Here is a 15,510-nt window from a genome sequence, read left to right as displayed (position 1 = left end):
GCCTCAGTTTCCTCATCTGTAAAATGACCTGAAGAAGGAAATGGCAAACCACTGCAGTATATTTGCCAAGAAAGCCCCAAATGGGGTCACAAAGAATCAGACACCACTGAAAAACAACTGAACAAAAAATTCCTTATGTGCTCAGGACCACCTGGCTACCGGGAAAGAGGAGGCCCAGATACCATAACTTACTGGGAGGTGTTTAAAACAAAACAAAACAAAACAAAAACCTTTACCACAGAGGCAGAATCCCAAATGGCTACATTTACTTCAAGAAAACCTAAAGGCAAAGAGAATAAGCCAAGGGGTAGAGAAACAGAGGCAGTTCCTCTGTTTCCTGCCTGCCTTCTTGAAAATATCAGGCATTTGAAGTTCGTGCTTGTTGGGAGAAAGAGTTGGTTCTGTTCTCTTAAGTTTTAATTACTATAAATTATTTTTTAAAAAACCACATAGGTAAAAGAACAGAAGGAAAATGAACAAGTTTATAGAAATCTTAGCAGTTAACCCTGATCCTACATGTACACAGAAGAAGGGCTGCCTTAATCTTTAAGTCATCCTTCTGTAGTCAGACTTGCCCCAAGACTATGCTATGCAACCCTATCTAGGCTAAATACTAAATATTGCTTTTGCCATCTCAAGGCTGCTAGACCTAATATCTACTCCCCCCCAACTTTAACTTAGGGCATAGACTCCGCTAGAGTACAGTGGGCATTTCCCTATGTCTGGGCCCTCCAACACATCCTCCATCAGTTGTCTATTCCTCTCACTTTTATACACTCATTGTATGTATATACACACACATGTATAGATATACATATATGTGTGTACATATATATAAATATATGCACATATGCAAACAATAAGTGTTTTACGTCCAAACATATATGTGTATGTGTGCATGTTTGTGTGTATGTGTATTGTATATGTGTGTGTACACATATACACATACAATGTCCAGATGTGGAAGACTTTCTCACTAATGATTCTTCCACTAGATAAATAAGAGTATCCTATCTTCATGCTGGAGGGTTTGCTGAGATAAATAATCTGATAAAAGTTACATAAAATACTAGAGTGTCCTTGGTGAAGGCTACATTAGAATGTGGAATAGTCGAGTCAATGAGTCAAGTCAACAAGCATTTTCATATACCAGACACTGTACTAAGCACTGAGGATACAAAGAAAGGCATAAAAACAACCAGTACCTTGTGGGCAGCTGGGTGGTGCAGTGGATAAAGCACTGGCCCTGGAGTCAGGAGGACCTGAGTTCAAATCCAGCCTCAGACATTTGACACTTACTAGCTGTGTGACCCTGGGCAAGTCACTTAACCCTCATTGCCCTGCAAAAATACCAAAACCAAAACCAAAAAATACAACCAGTATCCTCAAGGAGCCCACAGTCTAATGGGGGAGACAACACACAAACAAAAAAACATATATAGGAGATAACTTGGAGATAATCAATAGGGTTTAAGGGATTAGAATTAAGGGAAGGTGGGGGGGGGCAAAAAAAACTTCTAGTAAAAATGGGATTTTAACTAGGACTTGAAAGAAGCCATGGAAGGCAAGAGACTTAGATGAGGAAAGAAAAAATTCAAGGCATGGGGAATAGCCAGTGAAAATGCCTAGTCTAAAGAGTATTTGTGTGAGAAACAGCAAGGAGAATAGTTTCACTGGATCACAGAGTACTTGACAGGGAATAATGTGTAAAAAGAATAGAAAACTAGGAAAAGGCCATATAAAAGGCTTTAAATGACAAACAGATGATTTTATATGTAACCCCAGTCCCAAACAAAGCCCCTTGGTAATAGTATTCTCTCCTCATTGTTGGAGTTTAATGCCCATGCCTGCATGAGGGGCAGAATGGAGTTGGAGAGACAAGAGTGCTTCTAATTTCAAGTTCTCTTTAAGCATCCAGTTACTTAAACCTTCCAGCTTTAAAAGAGATGGAAAAGGCTAATTCCATTTTAGATTGGTGAAGGAAAAGGCTCTGTAAAGACGTGAGAAGAATTAGCAGTCTCCATCATGTCCCCATCCCTGGCTTGCTACACTAGAGATGTAAGGAAACTTTCCCATGAATGAGATCTAGGATTCTATGTCTTGGTTTAGCTGAGTTTTCTCACTTCCAATGGGGGAGCTCCTTCATTCTACTATCTAGTATATATTCTCTTATGTATACCTTCTCTGATTTCTGTTTTGCAACCAATTTGGAGAATCAGATTTTTTTTTTAGCTAAGCACTATGTTCATTCATTGTAGAACTGGTATTTGGTAGGTAAGGGTCAAGTCTTGAACCTGGAGCTTCGGATCCTCTCCCACCCCCCCTAAAAAAAAGAATAATGAAAGTGATCAAAAGTTAGATTGAAATCCAAAATAAAATTCCCTCAACTAACAATATTTAAGAGGGTAGCTAGATTTCATTTTAGCCCAGTTCCCCCTCTCTTTGAGGAGAGCAGAGTGGCTTCAAGCTCCAACTTCCTGTTTCCCTTCCTAACAGGAATTAAAATCTCCCTTGGAGAAAGGGGGGGAGAGAAAAGCTACTGATATCTATTCTACCTACCTTCAAACCACATAACAACACCTCCATACTACATGTGGAGGGACAGACCCTCACAACACAAAAGGTATTACCACATATATTTGATCCTAGCAGTATTAAGGAGCCACTATAGTTTATTGAATCGGGTAACATAGTCAAATCTGTGCTTCAGAGAGATCAATGTGACAGATGAGTGGAGAAAGGACTAGAGTAAGGAGAGACCCAAGGAAGGGAGACAAATCAGGAAACTATTTTCAATGTTTTAAATATGACGTTAATATCAAGTGTCTCTATCTGGTTTTCTCAGGGTTGGCTAGGCTTAAAATTAAACCAAACAAACATTAATTATATCCCAGGCCTTGTTAGCCCATTCCTCCTTAGGCTCCATTTCCAGGTGCTTTGCCTCATTCCAGGCAAACAGATTTTTCATTTATACCCTCAAAACCAAGAGGTTAGAGGTTAAAACTGAGCAACAATCCCCTTTCCAAAGCAGAGGAATCAGACACTTTTCAATTTAAATTCTATTCATCTGTGCATAGCTTTCAGTTGTGCAAAACCCTAAGAATTTTCTACAAGACTAGTAACTTTATTTGTGTAGGAAACTTTCCAGTGAGGGAAATTCCTTCTACCCATGAGGATCAGCAGCCATTCTATAACTTTTAGTCTTAGAGCATTGACTGGGGCACTGAGAAGTTAAGTGACTTGGTCAGTTAAATCACAAAAATAGTATGTATTTCTGAACTCAGGTCTCCCTAACTCCCTGGCCAGCTTTCTATCCACTACTATGTAATGACTAAGAATACAAAAAAAGGAAAAGGTTCTTGCCCACGGGACCTTCCATTCACCTTTTTTGTGTGTTTTGTTTTAAAGTGGATCACAGGATGATCAAATTTAGAGTTGGAAGAAAACTTCCCTCCTCATTCCCCTTTTCCCTTCATTTTACAAATAAGGAAACTGAAGCACAATGAGATTAAGGGCCACACAGCTAATTGGTGTCTGAGGCAAAAATTGAACTTGAATCGTTCTGATTCCAAATCCATTACTCCATCCATTAAACCACCCAACAGCCTGGAAACCAAAGCTGAATTGTACCTAGCACTTTGATGTTTGAGTACTTTAACTACTTTCCCCTTAACTCTGAATATTATAATCCAAGAGAAATGATCTATCTTTATTGTACCTATTTTTCTATAAAATTTCCAAGTTATAAACATTGAACTCAATGTTACGGGTCTTTAAAAGTACAAAGGAAATACTAAGGGCATCTTTTTTTTTTTTTAAGTACAAGACATCCTGCTTTAAAAAGGGCAATTAAGTTTTCAAAAGTTGATTATTGCAGTCTTATGTTTCCTAATTGTTTTAGGTCTTAAATTCATTGTAGATATTTTCACTTTGCCCCCAAGAGTAAATTAAGACCAAAGGTAAGTTAAAATAGAGGCATTCCACCATCAAGAGAGTGAATAAATAAATAAAACGCAGATTGCCAAGCAGGAATAAAAACAAGGTTCACCAGACCAATCTGCTAAAGGAATGCTACAAATGTGAAATGTTTACTATTTTAAAAACATTAATCATGTGCTCACTCTGTTTATTTAGCTATCAATGTTTTTCATGTAATTCTGACTTGAAATGTGTAAGTTGTTTAGAAATGGACTCAAAATAAAACTAAATGATATTTCGATTATTTATATTAACAAAATTTGTCTCCAAACTCCATTGGTTCAGATTTTTCATTTTAATTTGGACCTTTGTGTGGGGGTAGGGGCTAGGGAGTCAATTTTTTTTAGGTATCAGAACTATATATCAAAGACTTATTTCCTGATGCCATTGAGCAAGAGGCTTAAAACATGAAGATAATTACAGCTGACAGTCATGACCATTTTTTAGGAAATGAGAAAACTGAAGCCAATAAAGGTGAACTAGTAAATGTCAGAGTAGGGATTTGAACTCAGGTCCTTGTAACTCCATAGTTATCACTCTATCCACTCTGCCTAGCTGTTCCCAAATCAATGAACTGTTCAATCCATAATTTGTTTGGGTGAAACCTTTTATCAATTCAAAAATACCAAAATATCACAGGGAGAAAAAAGAACATTCCTATGACAAGATTTGAGAGCATAAAACATAACAGATAGCATTTCCTCAGGTTAATAGAAGAAATGGAACATTTGGAAGTAAGGATTTTAACTTTGAGACCCTCTCCACCCCTATCCTCAGAATAGCCTCAGAAACTTCAGTGTCTTAAGAGCCCTCAAGAGTCTCTCCTTGGCTTATTTGACAATTTTCCAGTAAATTCTACCTAGGGGAGAAAAAAATACAAATTTCTTGATTCAGTCTACCAATCTACCAGGAAAGAAACTGGATCTCACTGGCATTGCCCTCCCCACAAGATACCAAAATAGTTCAATCAACTAGATTCAAAAGTGCATTTTTTTTCCTGAACCGAAAGATTTTAAACACTTTTCCTATAGTTAAGTTGGCAAGTCTAACCAGGACCAGCCTATGGCAAAATTGTTGCACAAGCAAAGTTAGTCTGGGGGGTTCATAATCTACCCTGTTTTATTCTCAATGGCCTAATACTTCTTCCTCTTACTAGGTGCCCAGGACCCACATACTGAATACTCTACCCTATACCCAACCAAAATTTACTCTCTGAAAAGATTTAATTAACTTTTTTCCATGCTAATTAATAAATAATGATAATAACAGCTCACATTTACATAAGGATTTGGGGTTTGCCAATTACCTTACGTACATTAGCTCATTTGAGCTTTACAACAAGCCTATAAAGTAGGTGTTACTGTTAACCCTATTTTGAAGATAATGAAACTGAGGCCCAATTTATTAAGTGACTTATCCAGGGAAGTACAGTTAGTAAGTACAAATGCCTGATTTACCTCAATCTAGTAATATTTCCTCCCAAGAGATATTTTCAACTTAATAGGTTGTTTGTTGTTGTTCGCCCTTCATTGTCAAAGAGGACCAATGACATCAGGAGGCTGATGTCATTCATGACCTGCAAATGAATTGGATTTAAGTAAGGCAGAGCTGTGTAAAGTCACCAGCCTCACTCTCTCCTCCAGAGTCAATAGAGTCCAGTGGCAAGACACTGGTCAATATGACTAGCAATGGCCCTGGATGCAGTGGGAGACCTTGGCCTTTTTAAACTAAAAACTAAAATAAATAATATGATATAAAGTTTAAACCAAAGGAATGAATCTTCAGCAGTAAATTTTCAAGCATTGGGATCAATGGGGAAACCACTGATGAAAGAAGGCTGTCTTTCGAGCAGCCCTGAAATCATACCATATCCATGACCAGCTTTCAATTCATGTGGACACGTGCTGCAGAAAATTCTAAAGTTAGGGTATGTCTATATGAAATAAAATATGGAAATACGGAAAAACTTAAAACCCATACCTCTGTGTATTATTTATGGGTCCAGACATTTAGGAGAGATAGCCATGTTGTACTAGGAAAAACAATAAACTATATCAACTGGCTGAGGAAACTGAAAATAATCTGACTTCATCCAAGCAAGTAACAAAGATTTCCCTGGATATTTTGCTGTGACAAGTAATTGAAAACAATGTCAATGGTAGTATTTTTGCAAAAGACATAATTTTAATCAAATGTAAATATTTTCACAGTCGCTGATTCATACTTGTTGGGTTATGTGGAATGAAAGAGTTTGGGGCAATAGTTTTATGGGTATATTTACTGCAACTAAGGTGCTATGACATTTATATTTACTACAAATCGAAGTATCAAGTGAAACTGCTCTACAAAATTTCCTGGATTTGAAATGCATAAATCTTGGAAAATATTTGATGCCTTTCTTTTCTAACTTATTTTAATTGACTTGCTAGATTTGTTGCAAATGAGACAGATCTCTATGATTTACTAGATGTAAGACCCAAGAGTGTATGCCCAAGAGTGTGATGTGGTTGCCAAAATAAACTTATATGATCTTTAGTTACACTGAGAAAGACTTCCTCTCCAGGATCAAGGAGGGATCAGTCTTGCAAGTATGTACTCTGAAATGGAAGGGAACAGGCATTTATTAAGTGCCTACTATATACAAGGCATGGTACTAACTGCTTTGCACATATCTCATTTGATAATTCCAACCCAATCAGATCTTAACTAGCATACTAAATTCAATCCCAGGTACCACATTATAAGAATGATTTTGATAAATAGGAGAGTATTCATACAAGGAAAGCTAGGTAGCACAGTAGAAAGAGTGCCAGGTATGGAGTCAAGAAGACTCTTCTTCCTGAGTTCAAATTTGCCCTCAGACCCTTACTAGCTGTGTGACCCTGAGCAAGTCACTTAATAAATACTGTTTGCCTCAATATCTTCATCTGTAAAATGAACTGGAGAAGGAAATGGCAAACCACTCCAGTATCTTTGCCATGAAAACCCCAGATGGGGTCACAAAGAGTTGGATATGACTAAAATATGACTAAAACAAACAAAAAAAATTCATAGGAATGAACAAAGGGCTTCAAGTTCATGCCATGTGAGAATCAGTAGAAGGAAGAGAGGATATCTAGGTCAGAGAAAAGAAGGCTAAGAGGAAACAGAATAGCTTTCTTCAGGTGTATGGGAGTCTCTCACCATAAAGCAGGATTAAATTTAGTCAGCTTGCCCTCAGAGAGCAAAAGTAGTATCAGTAGCTGAGAATTATAGGGAAGCAGATATAGACCCTATGTCAGGAAAATCTTATGAAAAACAAGTCATCCAAAAGTACAATGGGCGGTCTTGTGTGAGGCAATGGTTTCCCTCTAACCCCGAACAGGGAGTCTCCACGTCGAAGTTAAATAGACATTTGTCATGCATGCATAGAAAGGATGCTTGCTGAGGTTCGGGTTAGACCAGAAGGAGATCTTGAAGGTTCCTTCCAATGTTGAAATGCCTTGAGTATTATTTTAACCATATCTGGAGGCGAACATGGATTTGCCTGGCTGTATTTATCTAGATGGGCCTGGTGCTTGGACTTGTCCAGGCAAACTTCACTGGCTGCTTCACTGAATTTAAAATGTAACATTCCTTGGAGAAAACAGCTATTGTAACTATATTCAAATAAATGGCCTCACCTGTATTGCTCCATTTTTGATCTGTGTTTGTGATAGTGTTGGCAATGGAGTGGTTTCAAAACAGAAAAGCTCCGGGTCATTGATGGTGATTGTTTATTTCACAAGTTTTTTCTTCCAGTATTATAATGTCTCTGCTCTTTTCTTCCTTCAATCTTGCCCATTTATTATGGCTTGTGTACACATGTGCGCACATGCACACATACATGTACCAGAGAATTTAACCTAAAAGGAGAAAAGTTAAGATATGAATAAATAAAAAAGCATTTACTAAGTGCTTACTAAGTCCCAGGAACTATGATAATCACTTAAGATGTGAAAACAAGGAAACCACATAGTCCCTTCTCTCAGGGAACTTATATTCTACTGAGGGAAGAGAATGCATAAAGGGGACAATGGGAAGGTCTAAGTATCATGGCATGGCTTGGGCATGGCCATGGATTTATGTAGCCAGGCCAAGTCTAGACAAGGTGAAGGCTCACCAATCAGAGCCCAGCACCCCAGAGGCAGTAATCTAAGTTCCAAAGGGAGAAGGAAAATACCAGAGTGTATGCAGCATGGTTTGGAGATCACTGAACATATCAATGTCTTTTGTTCTATTCTTCAGCTACTGTTCTTTCAGTCCTTTCCTCGGAAGACAGCCATACTTCATAAGGAAGTGCTCTGAGAGGCAACACAAGTCACATAGATTATTGAATGCATAGATACAAAAGACCTTAGAGATCATATAGTCCAGTTCCCTCACTTTAAAGATGAAGCTGAAGCCCAGAAAAGTCAGTTTAGTGAACAAGCATTTATTTAGCACCTAGTATTTTTCAGGCACTGTGCTAAATGCTGAACATACAAAGAAAAGCAAAGAAGAGTCCTGATCTCAAGGAGCCCACAGTCTCATGGAGGAGACAACAGGCACATGGCTATGTACAAACAAGATATTTTTTTCAGGGGAAAGAAGGGAGCACAACAAGAGATTTTGTGAAAGTAAAATCAGTACCAATTGGCAACAGATTGGATATGAGGAGGGAGGGAGAGTGAGGAGTTGAGAATGATACCTAAACTATGAGCCTTGGGGACTAAGAGGATGGTGGAGCTCTTGACAGTATTAGGAAAGTTAGGGTTAGGGGAAAAGGGCAAGGTTTTGGAGAAAAGAGAATGTGTACTGTTCTAAACATGCTGAGTTTAAGATGTCTGTGGGACATTCAGTTAGAGATGTCCAACAGTCAAGTAAAGGTAAAAGACTAAAAATTAGGGGAGAGTTTGGGGCTGTATAAGTAGATCTAAGAAGCATCAGCATCAAGATGGTAATTGAATCCTTGATAGTATAGAGGGAAAAGAGGGCCAAGGAAAAGTATCTTGGGGGACACCCAGAGTTAATGGATGTAACTTGGATGAAGATGCAGCAAGGAAGACTGAGAATGAGCAGGCAGATTGAGGAGGAAATGAGAGTAGAGTCATCAAAATCTAGAGAGATGAGAATGGGAAGGAGAAGAGGGTGATCAACAATGTCAAAGGTTGCAGAAAGGTCAAGAAGGATGAGGATTGAGAAAAGGTCATTAGATTTTGCAATAAGAGATCACTGGTAACTTTGGAAAGAGTCATTTTAGTTGAAAAATAAAGCAACATTCCCAAGGTCACACAGTAATTTGGTGACATTGTAGGAATTCAAACCTAGGTCTTATGACTTCAAACCCAAGGCTATTACTACTAAAAGTTAAGTAGAAGTACAAGGAAGTGAATGTTCCCCCCCCCCCCCCGAGTGAGTCAAATTTTATTCTTCAGTTTGGTGCAAGGTCCAGGACAAAGCCTGGAAAAAATGTGAAATCGGCTATATGAGTTTTCGGTAACTCCTTCTTATTTCATGTTTTTCACTGGAACTCTCATAGTACCCGGGTAAAACTATAAACCTGGGCCATCTGTTAGCTCATAAATGTGGCTGTTCTTGAGATTAAAGATGCAAATATTGAGAAAAGTAAAAGGATATTAAGACCAATGCGTAGCCTCCACCTGCTGGAAACACCAAACATGGAGGCTTCTTGTCATTTCTCCTTGTTCTGTGACAGAACAAGGTCCAAGGCTGTGACAACTAGATACCTAAATATAGTCCAAAAGAGACATGCATTCCTGATTGAATGTATTTTCCTCAGAACCATTAGAAAAACAACTTGAGTTGTGGAACTGAATTTTATTCCTGAAGAAATATACCAAGAAAAAAAAAAGAAATAACAGTTCAATCTTTGCCAACTAATATTTTTGCTTTGAAATAAAAAACATACAAAAGATAGATGATAGATAGATGGGAGAGAGAGAGAGAGATGATGGATGGATGGATGGATGGATGGATGGATGGATGGATGGATGGATAAAAACCTTTGCAGTCTAAGGGGATTAAATAAGGGTTTGGACTTATACATAATTGAATTCAATTTTGGGAGAACTAAACCCAAGCAGGGAAGAGCAGGGGGGAATGTCAGATATCTGGATCTAACTCACCAATACTACATCTAAAATTATGTCCAAAATAAAATTTAGGTGTGGATCATATTTAGGATCTCCTTAAAATGTAGGTAGTAAATTCCCTTCTAGAAAAGTGATTGTGCATAATGAGTATCAGGTATATGATAGCTCTTTATTTTCTCCATCACAAAAATATATATGGTCCACAAATCTCCATAAACTATTTTAAGAGTCAATATTTCAATAAAAAGTATAAACTTTTTCAATACTCAATGATACTCATTGTACACACCCTAAAAAATAAAGTGGAATTGATGAACAGCAATATTACAGTGAACTTAGTTTTCCATTGTCTGGGTAACAAAGAAAGTCCATATCTTTCTGGGCATGAAGGCTTATTGTCTATTTCAAATGTCCTAGAGACATTAGCAATTCTGCACATATAAAAAAGAATGTATCTTTTTCTTCACACCCCCTTCTCTTCTGAGCTTCCCTATTTCAGTTTCCCAAAGACTTCTAAACTTGTTGAGTCTATGTGTCCAATTTCTTGGGTTCACAACTGGAGTATTATTCTCCACCCCTCACTTGCCCTCACCCCACATATCTAATCATTTGCCAAAGCCTATCATTTCTACCTGTTCAACATTTCCTGCATTTGACCTATTCTCACTGCACAGCCACCACCCTGGTTCAGGCCCTCATTACTTCTCACCTGAATTATCACAATAACCTCCTAGTTAGTTTCCCTGTTTCGTGTTTCTCCCTTCTCTAATCCATTCTTCATTAAGCTGCCAAACTGATTTTCCTAAAGTACTATCTTAACCACTTAACCAGTCATTTTCAATTCTTTGTGACCCAATTTGGGATTTTCTAGGCAAAAATACTGGAATGGGTTTCTTTTTCCTTCTCCAGCTCATTTTACAGATATGGAAACTGAGCCAGACAGGGTTAAGTGACTTGCCCAGGGTCACACAGCTACTAAGTGTCTGAAGACAGATTTGAACTCAGAAAGATGAGTCTTCCTAACTCCAGGCCTAGCACTCTATCTACTTCACCACCTAGCTGCCCACAAGGCTTGACCATATCCTTCCCCTATTCAACAACATCCACTAACTCCCTATTGCTTCTAGCACTAATTATCAACTTCTATGTTTGGCATGTCAATCCCTTAACAATCTGCCCACTCATCTACCTTTCCAACCTTTTTGCAAATGATACCTTCCCAGCCTCTACAGTACAGCCAAATTTATCTTGCTGTTCCTCACATACAAAATTGCATCTCCCATCTCTCTGCTTTTATATTGGTTATACACGGTGTCTGGGATGAATCGATTTTTCTCTAAGTTATCTCCCAGATCTTAATTTGTGATCCTCTGATCATGGAATATTTACTATGATTGTGTTAAGGAGCAGTGAAAACATTCTGTTGTCCACAATTATATTACTCATGCAGGTTGCCTTAAGTTCCTCAATTAGAGATGCATTTATTGGGATTTCTCTACTGAAAGGCAGTTACATGGCACAGTAAGTAGAACTCTGGGTCTGGAATCAAGAAGACCTGAATTCCAATCCAGCCTCAGATATTTACTAGCTGTGTAATCCTGGGCAGGTCACTTAACCTTTGTCTGCTTCAGTTTCCTCAAGTATAATATGGATAATGGATGCCCTGTAAAAATCACAAAAGCATCTACTTCCCAGAGAGCACTCAGCACAGTGGCTAACACATAATAGATGCTTAATAAATGCTTCTCTCTTGACCCCTCCTCCTTTCCTTCCCTTCCTCCTTTCCTTCCACCTAGGTTCCCTTTAAAACAACAGCAGCTACAACAGAAACCAACAAGTATGGCTAAGAAGGGTAGCAGATAAAACTAATTAACTTTATAAGATGCTTTCTTCCTGATAGAAGAAATGTATAGCAGCTCCAGAACACTGAGTGAAGGAAAGTTGATCAGGAGGAAAAGAAAGGGGGAAATGAATGGAACTTTATCTGCTTTCTGGTTTTGCACCAGGGTTCATTCTAATCCTGTTTTTAGTGAGTTCCAGAGGCTATCTATGCAACTCCTAGAGAAGACATCACAATTTAGGATTCCAGCCACCTCTCCCAGGATGAAAGAGTTAACTTCAGGCAGGGCTTTGTGCTTCACTAAAAGTTTCAAAAGTTTGCCCTGTTTTACTTATCGATTACTTCACCCATCTGTTTTTGAATGTTGTACTGATTTTAAATGCAGTTGAATCTAACTTCGAAAACCCCAAAAGAATGAAAAGACAAGTGTTTCCCCAAAGACACTGGACCTCGAGGCCCAATGAGTCGATTTTCATCACTCAGACTCACAGCTCAACTTCTAAAAAGAGTAGACTGTGCTTTATGATCATTGCAGTATCATTGTGAAGCTAAATTTTGAATCAAAGGACATAGAGCAAAAAATAGCTCTAATTTTCAACCTTGGTGACTTGAGTGAAATGATGCACTTCTTTGGGCCTCAGTTTCCTCTTTGTGCAAATGAGGTGGTTGGACTAGTAATGAGGAGCTTGGAATAGATGACATCTAGGGTCCTTTCCTTGTTGTTGTTAAGTTGTGTCTGACTCTTCACGACCCCATTTGGGGTTTTCTTGACAAAGGTACTGAGGTGGTTTTCCATTTCCTTCTCCAGCTCATTTTACAGATGAGGAAACTGAGGCAAACAGAGTTAAATTATTTGCCCAGGGCTACACAACTACTAAGTATGTGAGGCTGGATTTGAACTCACAAAGATGTCATCCTGATTCTAAGCCCGGTGCTCTATCCACTGTACCACCATTCCTACAGTTCAACAATCCTATCCTCTCTCCAAGTTCTCATTATACTTTCTTCCTCAAACCCTGGCAGTTTGAGTTCTGTTCTTTTCCTTCCTTTCCTTTCCTTTCCCCTCCTCTTCCCTTCCCTTCTTGTTTCTTCCCTTCCTTTCTTCTCTTTCTTTTCATATAATCATACCCTTACTCACCCCTTAATCAGAGGGTGTTCTATGCCCAAAGGAATACAAATTTGCCTTCAGAAACCTCACAAGATTTCTTGGGGTTTACCTGCAAGATGTCTTCTAAGTACCACTCCTTAAAACAAAATAATTCTGGGCAGCTAGATGGCGCAGTGGATAGAGCACTGGCCTTGGAGTCAAGAGTACCTGAGTTCAAATCCGGCCTCAGACACTTAACACTTACTAGCTGTGTGACCCTGGGCAAGTCACTTAACCCCAACTGCCTCACTAAAAAATAATAATAATAATAATAATAATAATAATAATAATAATAATAATAATAATTCTGGCCCTCTTTGACTGGCCAACTATAGGTCCTAGCCCAAGTTTTATTTTGCCATTGTTTGCCCTCTTGTTGTCTCTGAATGGAACTAAATAACAACTGTATATCTTTTGGCCAGAAACCCTGAGGGTCTTCCCCTCTCCCCTTAATCTATCTATTTTTATTTAATAAGTCAAACAGGCCTTTCTTTGCTTCTTTTCTTACCTGGGGGAAGCTAGGAAACAGGAAGACCTGAGTTCACATCCAACCTCAGACACTGGCTGTGTGACTCTAGGCAAGTCACAACCCTTATTGCCTCAAACATCTGGGACCATCTCCAGTTGTCCTGATGTATAACTTACCACTGGACCCAGATGGCTCTGGAGGACAGAGTGAGGCTTATGACCTTGAACAGCCCTCCCTCACTTAAATCCAATTCATCGCAAGTCATGACATCACCATCTCCAGATGACATGGTCCTCTTCAAGAAAGAAGGACAAACAACAACCCACCACTCCATTGAAATACTCTCTTCAATATCACCAGGGATGTCCTAATTATCAAATCAAATAACTTCTCTTCAGTCCTAATCCACCTTGATTTTTCTCCATAGTTCATACTATGAACCAACTAAATTGGGATATTCAGGGGTTTGGAGGGGTAAACTAGCTCTTTTGTGCTTTCCAAATCTTTCCCACTGAATACTTTCTAAATGAAATGTCATTTGTGACAAGTCAGTGACCACACCAGGAAATGAAAGACAACCCACAAATAACACAAATCTAAAGCCAAATTCTTGAAGGATATTTTAGGGGGTACAGTCAGTCTTAGGTCTGAGCAGAATGGGATCAGAGCAGCCTTTGAATGCCCCAATTAAGGAGTGTTCCTCCAGGCCTGGGGGCTGGGAGGGGTTCTCTGGCTTCAGGCCTGAGGTTGATCTCACTGGTATAAACACTAGCAGCTGGGACACAGATCTTCAGAGTTCTCTACAGCCCAAAGGTGGGGCTGTGGTCTTTCCTTATATATAGAAATGAGTCCCATTTCCTCTCACATAATATGAGCTTCCTATCAATTCACTCCCTGCCATTCCACTACACCCCAATTTCCAAGCTTTATAAAATGCAAAGCTCAGGCTGGATGTCAAACTTTAAATTTTAATTTTATAGCAGAGCTCGTGCCTGGATCTGTTAAAAGATATTGTTATCATCTCCTTGGCTTCATGCTGTGAGGAGGATTTTTTTCAGATGGGTGCTTTATCTATGAACTCATAGCTTTTATCAAATGATAGGGGCCAGAGGAAATCAGATCGGTCTAAAAAAGTCAAGGTCAGTGAGGAAATAAGAGCCATTAAAGCACTTTAAAATTTTTTATTTTAACAAAATAGCAGAATACCCATACACACATTATATTGGAATACATGCAAATGTATGGGGCAAGGATTAGACTAACACTTTTAATTTCTCAGGTGCAGGTACTCCCAGGAAAGAGCTTCTCTATCACTACCTGCTTTGCAACTTAGTCTAAAGAGTTATCAGAAGACAATAAGAGTGACTTGCCCAGGGTCATATAGAGAGCATGTGTAAGAAATGGGTTATGAATCCAAGGTTTCCTAACCCAGAGGCCAATTCCTTAACTTCTATGCCAATCTGCTTCTTGTGTAAATATATAGGAATGTAAAGTTATATGTATATATACACATAGATAACTAGTCTAATAGAAGTTTTATATAACTCAAATAATACACACATGCATATGTGTGTGTGTGGACACCAAAGTAAGCATTCAGAAAATTCACTGGTACAAACTTGGCAGAGATGATTTTTAGTAAGTTTTTGTTTAGTCATTTTTCAGTCATGTCTAACAATTCATGATCCCATTTGGAGTTTTCTTGGCAAAGATATTGAAATGGTTTGCCATTTCCTTCTCCAGCTCATTTTAGTAAGTAAGCACTAGGAAATCATGTCTCCATGTCAAAGGATTCATTAGTTGGCTTTATGCATGCCTTAGATTTAGACTTATTTAATAGCATACAAACAGGCAAGGTAGTTTAGTGGATAGACTGGAGGCCTCAGAACCAGGAAGACCTGGGTTCAAGTCTAGCCTCTGATAAATGCTGACTGTACAACCCTGGGTAGTTCATAACCTCCCA

This window comes from Dromiciops gliroides, chromosome 2, assembly GCF_019393635.1.
Source record: "Dromiciops gliroides isolate mDroGli1 chromosome 2, mDroGli1.pri, whole genome shotgun sequence".
Lineage (NCBI taxonomy): Eukaryota > Metazoa > Chordata > Mammalia > Microbiotheria > Microbiotheriidae > Dromiciops > Dromiciops gliroides.
The sequence above is the reverse complement of the archived record's forward strand: the minus strand, read 5'-3'. Positions refer to the sequence as shown.